Genomic DNA, 18,421 nt, shown 5'->3' with positions numbered 1-18,421 from the left:
TTAATGCACACGATTAGTCCACAAACGTATTGTCATCAATCACCAAAACTACTAAGGAATAAATATGCCCTTAGAGAGGGGAACTTAAAACTTCACAAAAAGAAAAGTGAAAGTGAGAAAGACAATACTGTTGAAGTGGGGGACGTCCTTGAACTTTGTTCACGCCCATGAAAACTTTGTGAATCTCGATTACTGAAAATTTTTAACAAAAATAATTCTCCCCTTGTAAACATCCATTGTATTATAAAAATAATGTACCAAGATTTGCCTTTAGGATGATTAGATTGCTTGTTGGTATGTGTGGTACAAAAATGGAAACTTTAGTTGTAGTGCGTGATTTTACATTTTTTACAGGAATGTCGAACGTTTCTGAAACTTTTTGCACAGTATTCATTTACAATTTTTTTATTTTTCCTAATTTTTTAGAATTTTTGGAGCACCATAAGTATGGTAGATGTTCCGATTGCTACAGACTATCCTGTTTAAGACATATTCTGTTTTTGATGCAGTGTTTTGCTTGTATTGACGAAACTATCGGTTTTTATCGGTGGTATAAGCCATGGAAAATTTATCTTATAGTAGCTACAATGCAAAAACAAAATATGAATTGGTTTGCAACAGTACTTAGAGTAGTGATTTGCTTTATTATCCTAATGGATCTTACCGAGCTTTCTGTTGAGTTTTGTGTGGATGAAGTGATCAAAGATCGAGGAGGTCTCGATATGAGAAGAAGGAGGAAAGGCAAGAGCTCAATATTGGGGATGCCCAAGGCACCCCAAGTAAATATTCAAGGAGACTCAAGCGTCTAAGATTGGGGATGCCCCGGAAGGCATCCCATCTTTCTTCAACAAGTATTGGTATGTTTTCGTCTTTGTTTCGTTCATGTGATATGTGTAAATCTTGGAGCATCTTTTGCATTTAGTTTTCATTTTTATTTTATGCACCATTCTGGTATGAGATAGTCCATGGTTGATTTATAAAATGCTCATTGCACTTCACTTATATCTTTTCAGTATGACTATATAGAATGATTCATGTGCTTCACTTATATCATTTCAAGTTTGGATTGCCTATTTCTCTTCATATAGAAAACCGTTATTTGAAGAATGCTCTCTCGCTTCACTTATATTTATTAGAGCATGATATTTTGTAGAAAGAATTAAACTATCATGATTCACTCATATCTATTTAGAGAGTCAACAAGAATTGGTCAATTGCATGGTTAGTCATGAAATCCTACATAAAACTTATGGATCACTGAATATGATATGTTTGATTCCTGTCAATAGTTGTGGCGAAATAGAGATGGAATATGTGGAAGGTACTAGTAAATGGTTTTGGTTAGTAAGAATATTGGTGTTAAGGTTTGTGATTCCCAAGCATACACGTACAGTCTCTCATTATGCTATGAAGTTGGAGCATGATTTATTATTGATTCTCTTCCTTATGAGTGGCAGTCGGGGACGAGCGATGGTCTTTTCCTATCAATCTATCCCCTAGGGGCATGCGTAGTAGTACTTTGCTTCGAGGGCTAATAAAATTTTGCAATAAGTATATGAGTTATTTATGATTAATGTGAGTCCATGGATTATACGCACTCTCACCTTTTCGCAATTTGCTAGCCTCTAGGTACCGTGCATTGGCCTTTCTCACCTTGAGATGTGGTGCAAACTTTGCAGCTGCATCCAAACCCCATGATATAATATGCTCTATCACGCATAAGCCTTATTATATCTTCCTCAAAACAGCCACCATACCTACCTATTATGGCATTTCCATAGCCATTCCAAGATATATTGCCATGCAACTTCCACCGCCGGCGTTTTGATGACTTGAGCATTCATTTTCATATTGCTTTGCATGATCGTAAGATAGCTAGCATGATATTTCCATGTCTTGCCCATTTTTTGATATCGTTGTTATGCTAGATCATTGCACATCCTGGTACACTGCCAGAGGCATTCACATAGAGTCATATTTTGTACTAGGTATCGAGTTGTAATTTTATTTCTTTTGAGTTGTAAGTAAATAGTGTTGGAAATATGCCCTAGAGGCAATAATAAAAGCATTATTATTATATTTCCTTGTTCATGATAATTGTCTTTTATTCATGCTATAATTGTATTATCCGGAAATCGTAATACACGTGTGAATACATAGACCACAATACGTCCCTAGTAAGCCTCTAGTTGACTAGCTCGTTGGTCAACAGATAGTCATGGTTTCCTGACTATGGACATCATATGTCATTGACAACGGGATCACGTCATTAGGAGAATGACGTGATGGACAAGACCCAATCCTAAGCATAGCACAAGATCGTGTAGTTCGTTTTGCTAGAGCTTTTTCAATGTTAAGTATCTCTTCCTTAGACCATGAGATCGTGTAACTCCCGGATACCGTAGGAGTGCTTTGGGTGTACCAAATGTCACAACGTAACTGGGTGACTATAAAGGTGCACTGCAGGTATCTCCAAAAGTGTCTATTGGGTTGACACGGATCGAGACTGGGATTTGTCACTCCGTATGACGGAGAGGTATCTCTGGGCCCACTCGGTAATGCGTCATCATAATGAGCTCAAAGTGACCAAGTGTTTGGTCACGGGATCATGCATTACGGTACGAGTAAAGTGACTTGCCGGTAACGAGACTGAACGAGGTATTGGGATACCGACGATCGAGTCTCGGGCTTGTAACGTACCGAATGACAAAGGGAATAGTATACGGGGTTGCTTGAATCCTCGACATCGTGGTTCATCCGATGACATCATCGAGGAGCATGTGGGAGCCAACATGGGTATCCAGATCCCGCTGTTGGTTATTGACCTGAGAGCCGTCTTGGTCATGTCTGCGTGTCTCCCGAACCCGTAGGGTCTACACACTTAAGGTTCGGTGACGCTAGGGTTATTAGGAAGACTTGTATGTGATTACCGAATGTTGTTCAGAGTCCCGGATGAGATCCCGGACGTCACGAGGAGTTCCGGAATGGTCCGGAGGTAAAGATTTATATATGGGAAGCTGTCATATGGACACTGGAAGGTCTCGGGGGCATATCGGTATTGTACCGAGGCCACCAGAAGGGTTCCGGGGGTCCACCGGGAGGGGCCACCCCTCCCGGGGGGCACATGGGCTGCATGGGGCAGGAGCCAGCCCCTGGAGGGCTGGGCGCCCCCCCCCCCTTGGGCCCATGCGCCTAGGGTTGGGGGGGAACCTAGAGGGGGCGCCCCCCTTGCTTGGGGGGCAAGTCCCCCCTCCCTGGCCGCCGCCCCCCCTCTAGATCCCATATAGAGGGGCCGGCCCCCCTTGCCCCTTCCCCTATAAATAGAGGGGTGAGGGGAGGGCTGAACACCTAAGCCAAGGCGCAGCCCCTCCCCTCCCCAACACCTCTCCTCCTCCGTACGTGCTTGGCGAAGCCCTGTCGGAGTACTGCTACACCAACAACATCACGCCGTCGTGCTGCCGTTGGAGCTGTCTTCCTCAACCTCTCCTTCCTCCTTGCTGGATCAAGACGGAGGAGACGTCGTCCATACCGTACGTGTGTTGAACGCGGCCGTGCTGTCCGTTCAGCACTTGGTCATCGGTGATCTGAATCACGGCGAGTACGACTCCATCATCACCATCCCCTTGAACGCTTCCGCACTCGATCTACAAGTGGTATGTAGATGCAAACTCACTCCCTTGACTCGTTGCTTAGATGAACTCATAGATGGATCTTGGTGAAACCGTAGGAAAAATTTTAATTTTCTGCAACGTTCCCCAACAGTGGCATCATGAGCTAGGTCTATGCATAGTTCTCTATTGCACGAGTAGAACACAATTTTGTTGTGGGCGTAGATCTTGTCAACTTGCTTGCCGCTACTAGTCTTATATTGCTTCAGTGGTATTGTGGGATGAAGCGGCCCGGACCAACCTTACACGTACGCTTATGTGAGACCGGTTCCACCGACTAACATGCACTAGTTGCATAAGGTGGCTGGCGGGTGTCTGTCTCTCCCACTTTAGTTGAAGCGGATTCGATGAAAAGGGTCCTTATGAAGGGTAAATAGAAGTTGACAAAAATCACGTTGTGGTTATTCGTAGGTAAGAAAACGTTCTTGCTAGAACCCAATTGCAGCCACGTAAAAGATGCAACAACAATTAGAGGACGTCTAACTTGTTTTTGCAGCAATTGTCTTGTGATGTGATATGGCCAAAAGTTGTGATGAATGATATATTGTGATGTATGATATCATGTTCTTGTAATAGGAATCATGACTTGCATGTCGATGAGTATGACAACCGGCAGGAGCCATAGGAGTTGTCTTTATTTTTGTATGACCTGCGTGTCATTGAAGAACGCCATGTAAATTACTTTACTTTGTTGCTAAATGCGTTAGCCATAGAAGTAGAAGTAGTCATTGGCGTGACAACTTCATGAAGACACGATGATGGAGATCATGGTGTCATGCCGGTGACGAAGATGATCATGGAGCCCCGAAGATGGAGATCGAAGGAGCTATATGATATTGGCCATATCATGTCACTATTATATAATTGCATGTGATGTTTATTATGTTTATGCATCTTGTTTACTTAGAACGACGGTAGTAAATAAGATGATCCCTTACAAAAATTTCAAGAAGTGTTCCCCCCTAACTGTGCACCGTTGCTAAAGTTCATCGTTTCGAAGCACCACATGATGATCGGGTGTGATAGATCCTTACGTTCACATACAACGGGTGTAAGACAGTTTTACACATGCAAAACACTTAGGGTTAACTTGACGAGCCAAGCATGTACAGACATGGCCTCGGAACACGGAGACCGAAAGGTCGAACACGAGTCGTATGGAAGATACGATCAACATGAGAATGTTCACCGACGATGACTAGTCCGTCTCACGTGATGATCGGACACGGCCTAGTCGACTCGGATCGTGTAACACTTAGATGACTAGAGGGATGTCTAATCTGAGTGGGAGTTCATTATATTAATTTGATTAGATGAACTTAATTATCATGAACTTAGTCTTAAACCTTTGCAAAATATGTCTTGTAGATCAAATGGCCAACGCTCATGTCAACATGAACTTCAACACGTTCCTAGAGAAAACCAAGCTGAAAGATGATGGCAGCAACTATACGGACTGTGTCCGGAACCTGAGGATCATCCTCATAGCTGCCAGGAAACAATATGTCCTAGAAGGACCGCTAGGTGACGCTCCCGTCCCAGAGAACCAAGACATTATGAATGCTTGGCAGTCTCGTGCTGATGATTACTCCCTCGTTCAGTGCGGCATGCTTTACAGCTTAGAACCGGGGCTCCAAAAGCATTTTGAGCAACACGGAGCATATGAGATGTTCGAGGAGCTGAAACTAGTTTTCCAAGCTCATGCCCGGGTCGAGAGATATGAAGTCTCCGACAAGTTCTATAGTTGTAAGATGGAGGAAAATAGTTCTGTCAGTGAGCACATACTCAAAATGTCTGGGTTGCACAACCGCCTGTCCCAGCTGGACATTAACCTCCCGGATGAGGCGGTCATTGACAGAATCCTTCAGTCGCTCCCACCAAGCTACACGAGCTTTGTGCTGAACTACAATATGCAGGGGATGGTGAAGACCATTCTTGAAGTATTCTCGATGCTGAAGTCAGCAGAGGTTGAAATCAAGAAAGAACATCAAGTGTTGATGGTCAATAAGACCACTAAGTTCAAGAAGGGCAAGGGTAAGAAGAACTTCAAGAAGGACGGCAAAGATGTTGCTGCACCCGGTAAGCCAGTTGTCGGGAAGAAGTCAAAGAATGGACCCAAGCCTGAGACTGAGTGCTTTTATTGCAAGGGGAAGGGTCACTGGAAGCGGAACTGCCCCAAATACTTAGCGGATAAGAAGGCCGGCAACACCAAAGGTATATTTGATATACATGTAATTGATGTGTACCTTACCAGTACTCGTAGTAACTCCTGGGTATTTGATACTGGTGCCGTTGCTCATATTTGTAACTCACAGCAGGAGCTGCGGAATAAGCGGAGACTGGCGAAGGACGAGGTGACGATGCGCGTCGGGAATGGTTCCAGGGTCGATGTGATCGCCGTCGTCACGCTACCTCTACATTTACCTACGGGATTAGTTTTGAACCTTAATAATTGTTATTTGGTGCCAAGTTTGAGCATGAACATTGTATCTGGATCTCGTTTAATACGAGATGGCTACTCATTTAAATACGAGAATAATGGTTGTTCTATTTATATGAGAGATATGTTTTATGGTCATGCCCCGATGGTCAATGGTTTATTCTTAATGAATCTCGAACGTAGTGTTACACATATTCATAGCGTGAATACCAAAAGATGTAAAGTTGATAACGATAGTCCCACATACTTGTGGCACTACCGCCTTGGTCACATTGGTGTCAAGCGCATGAAGAAGCTCCATGCTAATGGACTTTTGGAGTCTCTTGATTATGAATCATTTGACACATGCGAACCATGCCTCATGGGCAAGATGACCAAGACTCCGTTCTCCGGAACAATGGAGCGAGCGACCAACTTGTTGGAAATCATACATACCGATGTGTGCGGTCCAATGAGCGTTGAGGCTCGCGGAGGATATCGTTATGTTCTCACTCTCACCGATGACTTGAGTAGATATGGGTATGTCTACTTAATGAAACACAAGTCTGAGACTTTTGAAAAGTTCAAGGAATTTCAGAATGAGGTAGAGAATCAACGTGACCGAAAGATAAAATTCTTACGATCGGATCGTGGAGGAGAATATTTAAGTCACGAATTTGGTACACACTTAAGAAAATGTGGAATCGTTTCACAACTCACGCCGCCTAGAACACCTCAGCGAAACGGTGTGTCCGAACATCATAATCGCACTCTATTGGATATGGTACGATCTATGATGTCTCTTACCGATTTACCGCTATCATTTTGGGGATACGCTCTAGAGACAGCTACATTCACTTTAAATAGGGCACCATCTAAATCCGTTGAGATGACACCGTATGAATTATGGTTTGGGAAGAAACCTAAGCTGCCGTTTCTAAAAGTTTGGGGATGCGATGCTTATGTCAAGAAACTTCAACCTGAAAAGCTCGAACCCAAGTCGGAAAAATGCGTCTTCATAGGATACCCTAAAGAAACCATTGGTTATACCTTCTACTTAAGATCCGAGGGCAAGATCTTTGTTGCCAAGAACGGATCCTTTCTGGAAAAGGAGTTTCTCTCGAAAGAAGTAAGTGGGAGGAAAGTAGAACTCGATGAAGTACTACCTCTTGAACGGGAAAGTAGTGCAGCTCAGGAAAATGTTCCTGTGATGCCTACACCAACTGAAGAGGAAAATAATGATGATGATCAAGGTACTTCGGATCAAGTTGCTACTGAACTTCGTAGGTCCACAAGGACACGTTCCGCACCACAGTGGTACGGCAACCCTGTCCTGGAAATCATGTTGTTAGACAATGGTGAACCTTCGAACTATGAAGAAGCGATGGTGGGCCCAGATTCCAACAAATGGCTAGAAGCCATGAAATCCGAGATAGAATCCATGTATGAAAACAAAGTATGGACTTTGACTGACTTGCCCGATGATCGACGAGCGATAGAAAACAAATGGATCTTTAAGAAGAAGACGGACGCGGATGGTAATGTCACCATCTATAAAGCTCGACTTGTCGCTAAGGGTTATCGGCAAGTTCAAGGGATTGACTACGATGAGACTTTCTCTCCCGTAGCGAAGCTTAAGTCCGTCCGAATCATGTTAGCAATTGCCGCATACTATGATTATGAGATATGGCAGATGGACGTCAAAACGGCATTCCTTAATGGGCATCTTAAGGAAGAACTGTATATGATGCAGTCGGAGGGTTTTGTCGATCCTAAGAATGCTAACAAAGTATGCAAGCTCCAGCGATCCATTTATGGGCTGGTGCAAGCATCTCGGAGTTGGAACATTCGCTTTGATGAAATGATCAAAGCGTTTGGGTTTATGCAGACTTATGGAGAAGCCTGCGTTTACAAGAAAGTGAGTGGGAGCTCTGTAGCATTTCTCATATTATATGTAGATGACATACTATTGATGGGAAATGATATAGAATTCTTGGACAGCATTAAGGCCTACTTGAATAAGTGTTTTTCAATGAAGGACCTTGGAGAAGCTGCTTATATATTAGGCATCAAGATCTATAGAGATAGATCGAGACGCCTCATAGGTCTTTCACAAAGCACATACCTTGATAAGATTTTGAAGAAGTTCAAAATGGATCAGTCTAAGAAGGGGTTCTTGCCTGTATTGCAAGGTGTGAGATTGAGCTCGGCTCAATGCCCGACCACGGCAAAAGATAAAGAAGAGATGAGCGCCATCCCCTATGCCTCAGCCATAGGATCTATTATGTATGCCATGCTGTGTACCAGACCTGATGTAAACCTTGCCGTAAGTTTGGTAGGAAGGTACCAAAGTAATCCCGGCAAGGAACACTGGACAGCGGTCAAGAATATCCTAAAGTACCTGAAAAGGACGAAGGACATGTTTCTCGTTTATGGAGGTGACGAAGAGCTCGTCGTAAAGGGTTACGTCGACGCTAGCTTCGACACAGATCTGGATGACTCTAAGTCACAAACTGGATACGTGTATATGTTGAATGGTGGAGCAGTAAGCTGGTGCAGCTGCAAGCAGAGCATCGTGGCGGGATCTACATGTGAAGCGGAGTACATGGCAGCCTCGGAGGCAGCGCATGAAGCAATTTGGGTGAAGGAGTTCATCACCGACCTAGGAGTCATACCCAATGCGTCGGGGCCGATCAAACTCTTCTGTGACAACACTGGAGCTATTGCCCTTGCCAAGGAGCCCAGGTTTCACAAGAAGACCAGGCACATCAAGCGTCGTTTCAACTCCATCCGCGAAAATGTTCAAGATGGAGACATAGATATTTTCAAAGTACATACGGATCTGAATGTCACAGATCCGTTGACTAAACCTCTCTCGCGAGCAAAACATGATCAACACCAGAACTCTATGGGTGTTCGATTCATCACAATGTAACTAGAACTAGATTATTGACTCTAGTGCAAGTGGGAGACTGTTGGAAATATGCCCTAGAGGCAATAATAAAAGCATTATTATTATATTTCCTTGTTCATGATAATTGTCTTTTATTCATGCTATAATTGTATTATCCGGAAATCGTAATACACGTATGAATACATAGACCACAATACGTCCCTAGTAAGCCTCTAGTTGACTAGCTCGTTGGTCAACAGATAGTCATGGTTTCCTGACTATGGACATCAGATGTCATTGACAACGGGATCACGTCATTAGGAGAATGACGTGATGGACAAGACCCAATCCTAAGCATAGCACAAGATCGTGTAGTTCGTTTTGCTAGAGCTTTTTCAATGTTAAGTATCTCTTCCTTAGACCATGAGATCGTGTAACTCCCGGATACCGTAGGAGTGCTTTGGGTGTACCAAACGTCACAACGTAACTGGGTGACTATAAAGGTGCACTGCAGGTATCTTCGAAAGTGTCTGTTGGGTTGACACGGATCGAGACTGGGATTTCTCACTCCGTATGACGGAAAGGTATCTCTGGGCCCACTCGGTAATGCATCATCATAATGAGCTCAAAGTGACCAAGTGTTTGGTCACGGGATCATGCATTACGGTACGAGTAAAGTGACTTTCCGGTAACGAGACTGAACGAGGTATTGGGATACCGACGATCGAGTCTCGGGCTTGTAACGTACCGAATGACAAAGGGAATAGTATACGAGGTTGCTTGAATCCTCGACATCGTGGTTCATCCGATGACATCATCAAGGAGCATGTGGGAGCCAACATGGGTATCCAGATCCCGCTGTTGGTTATTGACCTGAGAGCCGTCTCGGTCATGTCTGCGTGTCTCCCGAACCCGTAGGGTCTACACACTTAAGGTTCGGTGACGCTAGGGTTATTAGGAAGACTTGTATGTGATTACCGAATGTTGTTTGGAGTCCCGGATGAGATCCTGGACGTCACGAGGAGTTCCGGAATGGTCCGGAGGTAAAGATTTATATATGGGAAGCTGTCATATGGACACCGGAAGGTTTCGGGGGCATATCGGTATTGTACCGCGGCCACCGGAAGGGTTCCGGGGGTCCACCGGGAGGGGCCACCCCTCCCCGGGGGCCACATGGGCTGCGTGGGGCAGGAGCCAGCCCCTGGAGGGCTGGGCGCCCCCCCCCCCTTGGTCCCATGTGCCTAGGGTTGGGGGGGAACCCTAGAGGGGGCGCCCCCCTTGGTTGGGGGGCAAGTCCCCCCTCCCTGGCCGCCGCCCCCCCTCTAGATCCCATCTAGAGGGGCCGGCCCCCCTTGCCCCTTCCCCTATAAATAGAGGGGTGAGGGGAGGGCTGAACACCTAAGCCAAGGTGCAGCCCCTCCCCTCCCCAACACCTCTCCTCCTCCGTACGTGCTTGGCGAAGCCCTGTCGGAGTACTGCTACACCAACAACATCACGCTGTCGTGCTGCCGTTGGAGCTGTCTTCCTCAACCTCTCCTTCCTCCTTGCTGGATCAAGACGGAGGAGACGTCGTCCGTACCGTACGTGTGTTGAACGCGGAGGTGTTGTCCTTTCAGGACTTGGTCATCGGTGATCTGAATCACGGCGAGTACGACTCCATCATCACCATCCCCTTGAACGCTTCCGCACTCGATCTACAAGTGGTATGTAGATGCAAACTCACTCCCTTGACTCGTTGCTTAGATGAACTCATAGATGGATCTTGGTGAAACCGTAGGAAAAATTTTAATTTTCTGCAACATTCCCCAACAAATAGAAGTGTGATGATCATCAATTTTCATTATTAGAGCATTGCCCCAGTGAGGAAAGGATGATGGAAACTATGATTCCCCCACAAGTCGGGATAAGACTCCATACAATGAGAAAAAAATATAAAAGGAAAAAAAGAAAAAGAAAAAATAAAGAAAAAAATAAAGAGAGAAGGGGAATTGTTACTATCCTTTACCACACTTGTGCTTCAAAGTAGCACCATGTTTTTCATAAACAGAGTCTCCTATCTGGTCGCTCAAGAATTTGATCAGGCCAAGGAGTTAAGAGTTCGCCAGTGCAGTCTGCCTAACGTGAGAAAATTGAGTGACCCGACGAATTTGAGAGTAAAAATTTCTGACCGTTGCTGCGTTGAGTGCCAGCTGTTGAGTGGATCCCTATCCTGACAACCATCATGTCTAAAGGGTCATTTATGAGATTGCATGTCGGGTTGCCCGATGGCTATAAATAGTCGCCCCCTACAACCATGTGTTGGTTGGCTGCTTTAGAGAGAACTTGACACTTGACATATGAGAGCAACCCTTTCTCTAATGACTTTGTGAGAAACCCAAGTGAGAAAAAACCCAAACGGAGGCAAAGTGACTGAGCATCATTGAAGAGTTTGATCTCTGTGATCCGAGGCTAGTTACTTTTGTAGATTGTCATTTTTCCAATGGTTTGGCATCATGGTCTGAGCACCCAACAGTAATTGTGGCCTGCCGGTGAACAAGTATGTGAATGTTTTGAAGTCTACCTAGAAGATTTACCACGAGTGATTGGGCGAGGTCTACTGTGACCTTAGCTCGAGAGGAATACGATGGAGACTAAGTGTCTTCGGAGTTCAACTCAATCGCCTCAACCAGGCGTAAAGTTGATACATCAACTAGAACTATTTATACCAAATTCCTGTGTGCTCACTGAGCCTACCCGATTTCAAATTCCTCACCCACATACTTTAAGTTATTTCGTTGTTGAAGAATTTGTGATCTATCTTTCTGAAGAACTTGAACTGAAGACTTTCGTCATGATGTTTCTTATTTCTTCAAGTCATCTTCTACATGGCTGAATGCATGTATGATTGCATGTTTTTCATTCGCATCTATCTTGTATGCATGCTATATGTTTCTGTGATGAATTAGTCTCGTCCTCGTTTCTATTTCTTCACTCTATTCTTCGTCAAATTCATCAAAATTTGATGAATTTTTTAAAATCTCCAATTCACCCCCCTCTAGGAGTAAACCCGCGCTTTCAATTGGTATTAGAACAAGGTACTCCCTTGTTCTATGTGATTTTGGTTTAATCACCTGGAGTTTTAGCTATGTCGACCGCAGGTATGATCAAGGTATCCTTTATGTGCCCCATCTTCGATTGCATGAACTATCTGCCATCTTGCAAAGGTCGGTCAATCCCAATTGAGTGACGGTCCATAGCTCATAGTTCATCGCCAAGATTCGCTTTTGCATCAGCCATCTATGCATTGTGAAGCTTATTTGGGACATGATCTCTAATGTCTATGAAGGAGCTTACACTCATCAAGATCCCTAGCTTGTTGACTTTAGCTATTCCATCAAGTCTCGGGAACCTGATCCTACCCCATCATCTTCTACGGCCTGCCTCATGGCAAGAGACACCAAGGTACTTCAACGTCCCTCATCTTCATCTAGTGATGATGAATCTGATGAAAATCTGACGTCCAATGATACATCTCTGTTGTATCTATAGTTTTTGATTGTTTCATGCCAATATTATACAACTTTCACATATTTTTGGCAACATTTTATATGATTTATTGGACCAACCTATTGATCCAGTGCCCAGTGCCAGTTCCTATTTGTTGCACGTGTTTTGTTTCGCATAAAATCCATATCAAACAAAGTCCAAACATGATAAAATTTATGGAGAATTATTTTGGAATATATGTGATTTTTGGGTCTTGGGATCAACGCAAAAAGGGGCCCATAGTGACCACAACCCGCCATGGCACGTCGGGCACCCCATGGCGCACCCAGGTGTCTTATGTCGTGCTCGGTTGGGGCCTTCTTCCGGCGTAAGAAAGATAATTTATGGAAAAAATCGTGTAAAAATTTCAGCTCAATGGGAGTTACATGTCTCCGGGAATTTAAGAAACGGTGAAGGGGCCCTTCTGGGGAACGTGAAACAGAAGAGAATAGAGAGGGAGATCCAATCTCGGAGGGGCTCCCACCCCTCCGCCGCCATGGAGGCCATGGACCAGAGGGGGAACTCTCCTCCCATCTAGGGGGGAGGCCAAGGAAGAATAAGAAGGAGGGGAGCTCTCTCCCCCTCTCTCCCAGTGGCGCCGGAGTGCCGCCAGGGGCTAGGATCGTGACGGCGATCTACATCAACAATCTTGCTACCATCAACACCAACTTTCTCCCCCTCTATGCAGTGGTGTAACACCTCTTCTCCCCGCTGTAATCTCTACTTAAACATGGTGCTCAACTCCATATATTATTTCCCAATGATCTATGGTTATCCTATGATGTTTGAGTAGATCCATTTTGCCCTATGGGTTAATCGTGATCTTGGTTGGTATGATTGTATATTTTTTTATGGTGTTGTCCTATGGTGCCCTCCATGTCGCGCAAATGGAGGGGCCCCCACTATAGGGTGTTGCAATAAGTACATAGTTTGCTTATTGTCGGTGTTGCGGGGGTGACAGCAGCATAAACGCGGATAAGTGGGTTATGGCGTATGGGAGTAAAGAAGACTAGATACTTAATGCTATGGTTGGGTTTTGCGACCTTAATGATCTTTAGTAGTTGCGGATGCTTGCTAGGGGTACAATCATAAGTGCATATGATCTAGGTAGAGAAAGTATGTTAGCACATGCCTCTCCCTCATATAAAGTTACAAGAATGATTATCGGTACTTGTTATCGATTGCCTAGGGACAAATGACTTTCTTGTTAAAAAAACCTATCCACTTTTATTACCTTGCAATTTATTCGTAGTTTTATTCTCGCAAAGTACTCATGGTTTTATTCTCACAAAATAGTTTCATACTTGTTCTAGGTAAAGCAAACGTCAAGTGTGTGAAGTGTTGTATCGGTGGTCGATAGAACTTGAGGGAATATTTGATCTACCTTTAGCTCCTCGTTGGGTTCGACACTCTTATTTCTCGAAGAAGGCTACAAACTATCCCCTATACTTGTGGGTTATCACCAGCTACTCTAAACTTGCTAAAATCACCACTAGGCAACAAACTGCTATGGAAAGGATTCAAAATTTGTTAGACAAAAGCGATGACCCGATGAACAATGAAATGGACGTAATCAGGCTCTGACTGACGATCTCGAAAGTCTTCAGCCAAAGTATGATGAACTTCAAAATCGTCATGTCACCTTCTCAGCCGAAGACGAGAAGATGTCCTATAAATTTCTTCGAAGGAAGCAAGATCTCGACAAACTGAGAGCGTCTCAGGATGATCTTGAAAAATAATAATTCTTTACTTGCTCAACAGATCAGTATCTCTCGGGAATAATTTGTTGCACCTTCCTTGAAATGTCTTGAACGTGAAAATGCAAATTCTTTGGCTGAGTGTTCAAATGCTTCTGTTTCTGCAATATCTTCAAATGTCTCTGTGGTATCAATCCCCTCATCTGAGGATACCACAAGTGTTACTGACAAAAATGCAGGGCTGAAGGAATCATATGTCACCGACATGTACAAAAGCCTCAAAGGGCATCAAACCCTTTGTGATGTGCTCAAGTAGATTTTGAACAAGAACCCTAGGTAAGAGAGTATTGCTTTCGAAAGAAAGCTCAATGCATATGGATCATATTGGAAACATGAATACTATCCCAAAACCACCTGGGTTGCTGCGAAAGGACCTCCTGTAGATCCATCCACTCTATCTGGTTACCACTGTGATTCTTCATATTTGTCAGATGAGTCATTTGACTCTAACTAGCTGTTCAAAAATCAGAACGGTGAAGTATTTACTAGATTTTTTGGTACTAATTGCAGGAATGGCCCCCCCCAATGAAGCAAATATGGGTGCCCAAAAGCCTTCTACAAAATCTTTAGGTGAATGTCATCATGAAACCATCGATGGACATCCCAGAGAAAATTCTTCACATGGAGCAAAGTCATCAAATGAACCCAGACCTACTAATGGTTCCGCTAATACTTATGTTTCTAGGGGAAACAAACATCGGTCTGATGAATATGTGCATTATTCTTCGAACCACTACGTTCACATATCATCGAAGAATTTCTCTACATATTCATTTGAGTACTCTAACCCCCCTGTGAATAGGAATGCATATCCTCATTGCCTAAATTATCTACCAATGTGCTTCGATACATTGCTTCTTAGCAATCCATTCAGATGTGGATGATTAAAAAGAAAAACTAATCTCCTCTACGAGGTCAAGTTTTCAGACAACAACGAATGTCTGATGAAATTGCTAAAGAGTTGACAAATGCTTGTTGGGATGCAAGCTAAACATAATGAAACAAACTTTTCATTTCACACATCCCCTATGCTGCTAAAATTACTATCATTTGATGAAATTGATGATCATATTCTTCATACTAATGTTCTACAAAATGACACATCCAAAGCCACTCAATGAATATTGGACAAAGGCTGCACGAACCACATGACTGGTGATATGAAACTACTCACTGATGCTCCCCTTACACCGTCTCATCTGAAGCATATCACATACACTGGCAAAGGGAAAAACAAGATATTGTGTTTAGGTAAGGTTGCTATCTCGAAGGACCAGCACAAGGGAAAATTGATGCTTGTCGAATCAACCTCTTGTCTGTCTTACTACTTTGTGATCTTGATATGATTGTCATCTTCCATAAATATAGATGCATTGTGCTATTGGACTCTGACAAATCCAAAGTCTTTGAAGGCTTTAGGAGAGTGATTTGTACATTGCAGATTTATCTCTAGGTCCTCAACCCGCCTCTACCCTTCAACCACCGCTGCACTACTACCATTACCAAATTACCACCTCCGATGCGAAGGAGATGCCTACCAGCGATTGAGACCTAGCGATGGACCGTCGTTCGGAGTTGCGGCATGCCATGACACTCAAGAAGTAGCTCTCCACACCGGCTGAATCGCCCATCCGAAACTTTGTCAGGATCCCGCACGACGATGATGACGATGGCAGCGGCGCAGGAGACAGGTCGTGCAATCTCATGGACACCATCGATCAGGACATTCGAGGCGAGGGCGGGGCTAGTGGTTTGATCAGTTGGAAGCCGTTGCGCCAATGGCTCTGGGTCTGTCGGGTCGCGGGCGCATGGCACGCAACAGGGTCGACGACCAAGCCACCCCCGCCATGGCGAGCAGAGCCTCCCCGAGAAGCTGCAACAAGTACCACTGCTCCCCCGACAAGGGATCGATGGACGTGGCCTTCTCCTACGCGTCGTCCCTCAGCGCTGTGGTCGTCGACGACGATAGGAACATAGAAGAGGAGGTGGAAGACAATCATGAGAAGCGGGTTGCGGTGTCGATGTCACTGATGGCGCTGCAGGAGCAGATGGACATCCACTTTGAAGCTTTTGCGGACGGTGGTGCGTTCCAGTGCGGTACAATCGACAAGCACGACCGCGACGAGGGGCAGCGATAGGAAGAAGAGGAGGAGAAGGAGGCGCATGTGTGCTGCATGTGCATGGTGCGGCATAAGGGCGTGACCTTCATCCTGTGCAGCCACACCTTCTGCCAAATCCAGCGGGCTCCGGCTCACACGCGGCAAGTGCCCGCTGTGCAACGTCTTCATCTAGGACATCCTTCACATCTTCTGAACTGGATCCTCTGCCATGTCTAGTAGCATGTCGCCGATCAGTCATGGGTTAAATTTTTCTTTTGAAATGGAGGCAAAAGCTTTGCCTCATCTCATTAAAAAGAAGGGGAGTAACAAACTAATTGAGGTCTTATGAGGTCATTACTCCTCTACAAATGAAAATATAAGCCTACTCCCGCGGCATCAAAGAACCCAAGTGCCTAGCCCTGGCAATGATCCAGTTTTTCACCTCCGCCTTAATGCCTCTGACCACCACAGTTGCCAACCTACATGTGTGTTGAAAAACTCCCGCTTTTCTCTCTTTCCAGACCTCCCATGAAACAAGCATGATAAGAGAAGACACCACTTTCCACCTATGACCATGGGTGAGAACCACCAAAGTCCACCACTCATTGATAGATGGTATTCCTGCCCATGTCACTACATCCAAGTCTGGCACATCCACCAAGCTTTGACCGCATTCCAAATTCGAGTGGAGAACCTACATTTGTAGAGGAGATGCGCCACGGTCTCCGGCTCCCTCTTGCAAAGCTGGCATAAGTTGCAGTTTTGTCAACCTCTCCGCTGTAGTCGATCGGCGGTCCAGACCCTATCCTGAATGACCAGCCATGGAAATAATTTGCACTTAGGCGGTGCCCATCTATCCCACACCATCTTGGGCATGGGTGAGATGATAGATCCCTCGAATTGGGCCTTCTAAGCCAAGGCCGCGGAGTAGATCCCATTGACGGTAAGGTTCTGTTTGATGTCGCCGGCAACGTTGTCATGTAAGTGCACCTCTTGAATCTTCCAAAGGCCGCAAAGTTGCTCAATGTGCTCCACCGAGAGGCCTCAAAAGGTTGATCCACCGGATCCAATTGCTTTCGAGCAAGGCCCCATTCACAGATTTGTTCTTGTTGGCAGAGATCTCGAAAACTAAAGGTGCGAGATCTTTGAGCTTCTTTCCATCCAACCACGGAGAGTACCAAAACTGGGCCTTCCGACTACCCCCCACGGCAATCATCATCGTGGCATAGAAGAGGTCTCTGTAAGTGGAGTCACAGGGGTTTCCGTATCCCACCCACGCCCGTTACGGCTCCTTCCACTCGTACCAAAGCCAACGAAGCCGTAGGGTCCAAGCATACATGCGAAAGTCAAGGATGCAGAGTCCAGCAAGTCGTTTTGGTCAGCAAACCAACCGCCAACTGACCTTGCACTGTCCTCTGGACACTTTGTCCGAGCCCAACCAAAGGAAAACTCTCTCGATGCCCACAAAGGCGGAAACAGTTCCCTCCGGCAGCTTCAAAGCCGTGGCATGGTAGGGGGCAAGGGAGGAGAGCAATGACTTGACTAACTCAGACCTGCCCACCGTGGTGATGAGGCGACCCTGCCATGGCACCAGCTTACCAGCCGCCTTAGGGCATCTCCACTAGGCTCCCCCAAGAAGCCCCCCAGAGGCACTTTTTCAGCGCCGGCGGGCGAAAAACTGCCCACTCGCGCCCCCACGACCTTAAAAATGCCGGATTTGGCCAAAAACACAGCCGGCGGTACCAGGGCGACCCCAGGCCATCGGGGGGCTGTTGGGGGCGGAGAGAGAAGATTTTGCATGTGAATGGCCCACTGTCAGCCTCCCACTCGTCTCTTCATACTTTTCCTCCCGGTCCCCACCTACGTGCTTTTCTCACATACTCGGCCCCCTGCTGGTCGTGGCCGCCTCCTTGCCGCACGCCGGCCTCTGCCTCCTCCGCCGCCCTCTGCTCACATAGCTTCGCCGCGTCGTCCTACTCACAGCGCGCCGCCGTCGCCGCCCTGCTCGTCGCGCGCCGGCCCGGGCTCGAGGAGCGGTGGCATTGGCCGGAGCTGGCGTG

General features: G+C 45.6%; 1 pseudogene; it reads left to right on the top strand.

Annotated features, from left to right (window-relative positions):
* Positions 1-14,774: 14,774 nt before the first annotated feature.
* LOC119279866 lies at positions 14,775-16,575 on the top strand (annotated as a pseudogene).
* The last annotated feature ends 1,846 nt before the right edge of the window (positions 16,576-18,421 follow it).

The sequence above is a fragment of the Triticum dicoccoides genome, chromosome 3B (assembly GCF_002162155.2).
Source record: "Triticum dicoccoides isolate Atlit2015 ecotype Zavitan chromosome 3B, WEW_v2.0, whole genome shotgun sequence".
Classification (NCBI taxonomy): domain Eukaryota; kingdom Viridiplantae; phylum Streptophyta; class Magnoliopsida; order Poales; family Poaceae; genus Triticum; species Triticum dicoccoides.
The sequence above is the reverse complement of the archived record's forward strand: the minus strand, read 5'-3'. Positions and strand labels throughout refer to the sequence as shown.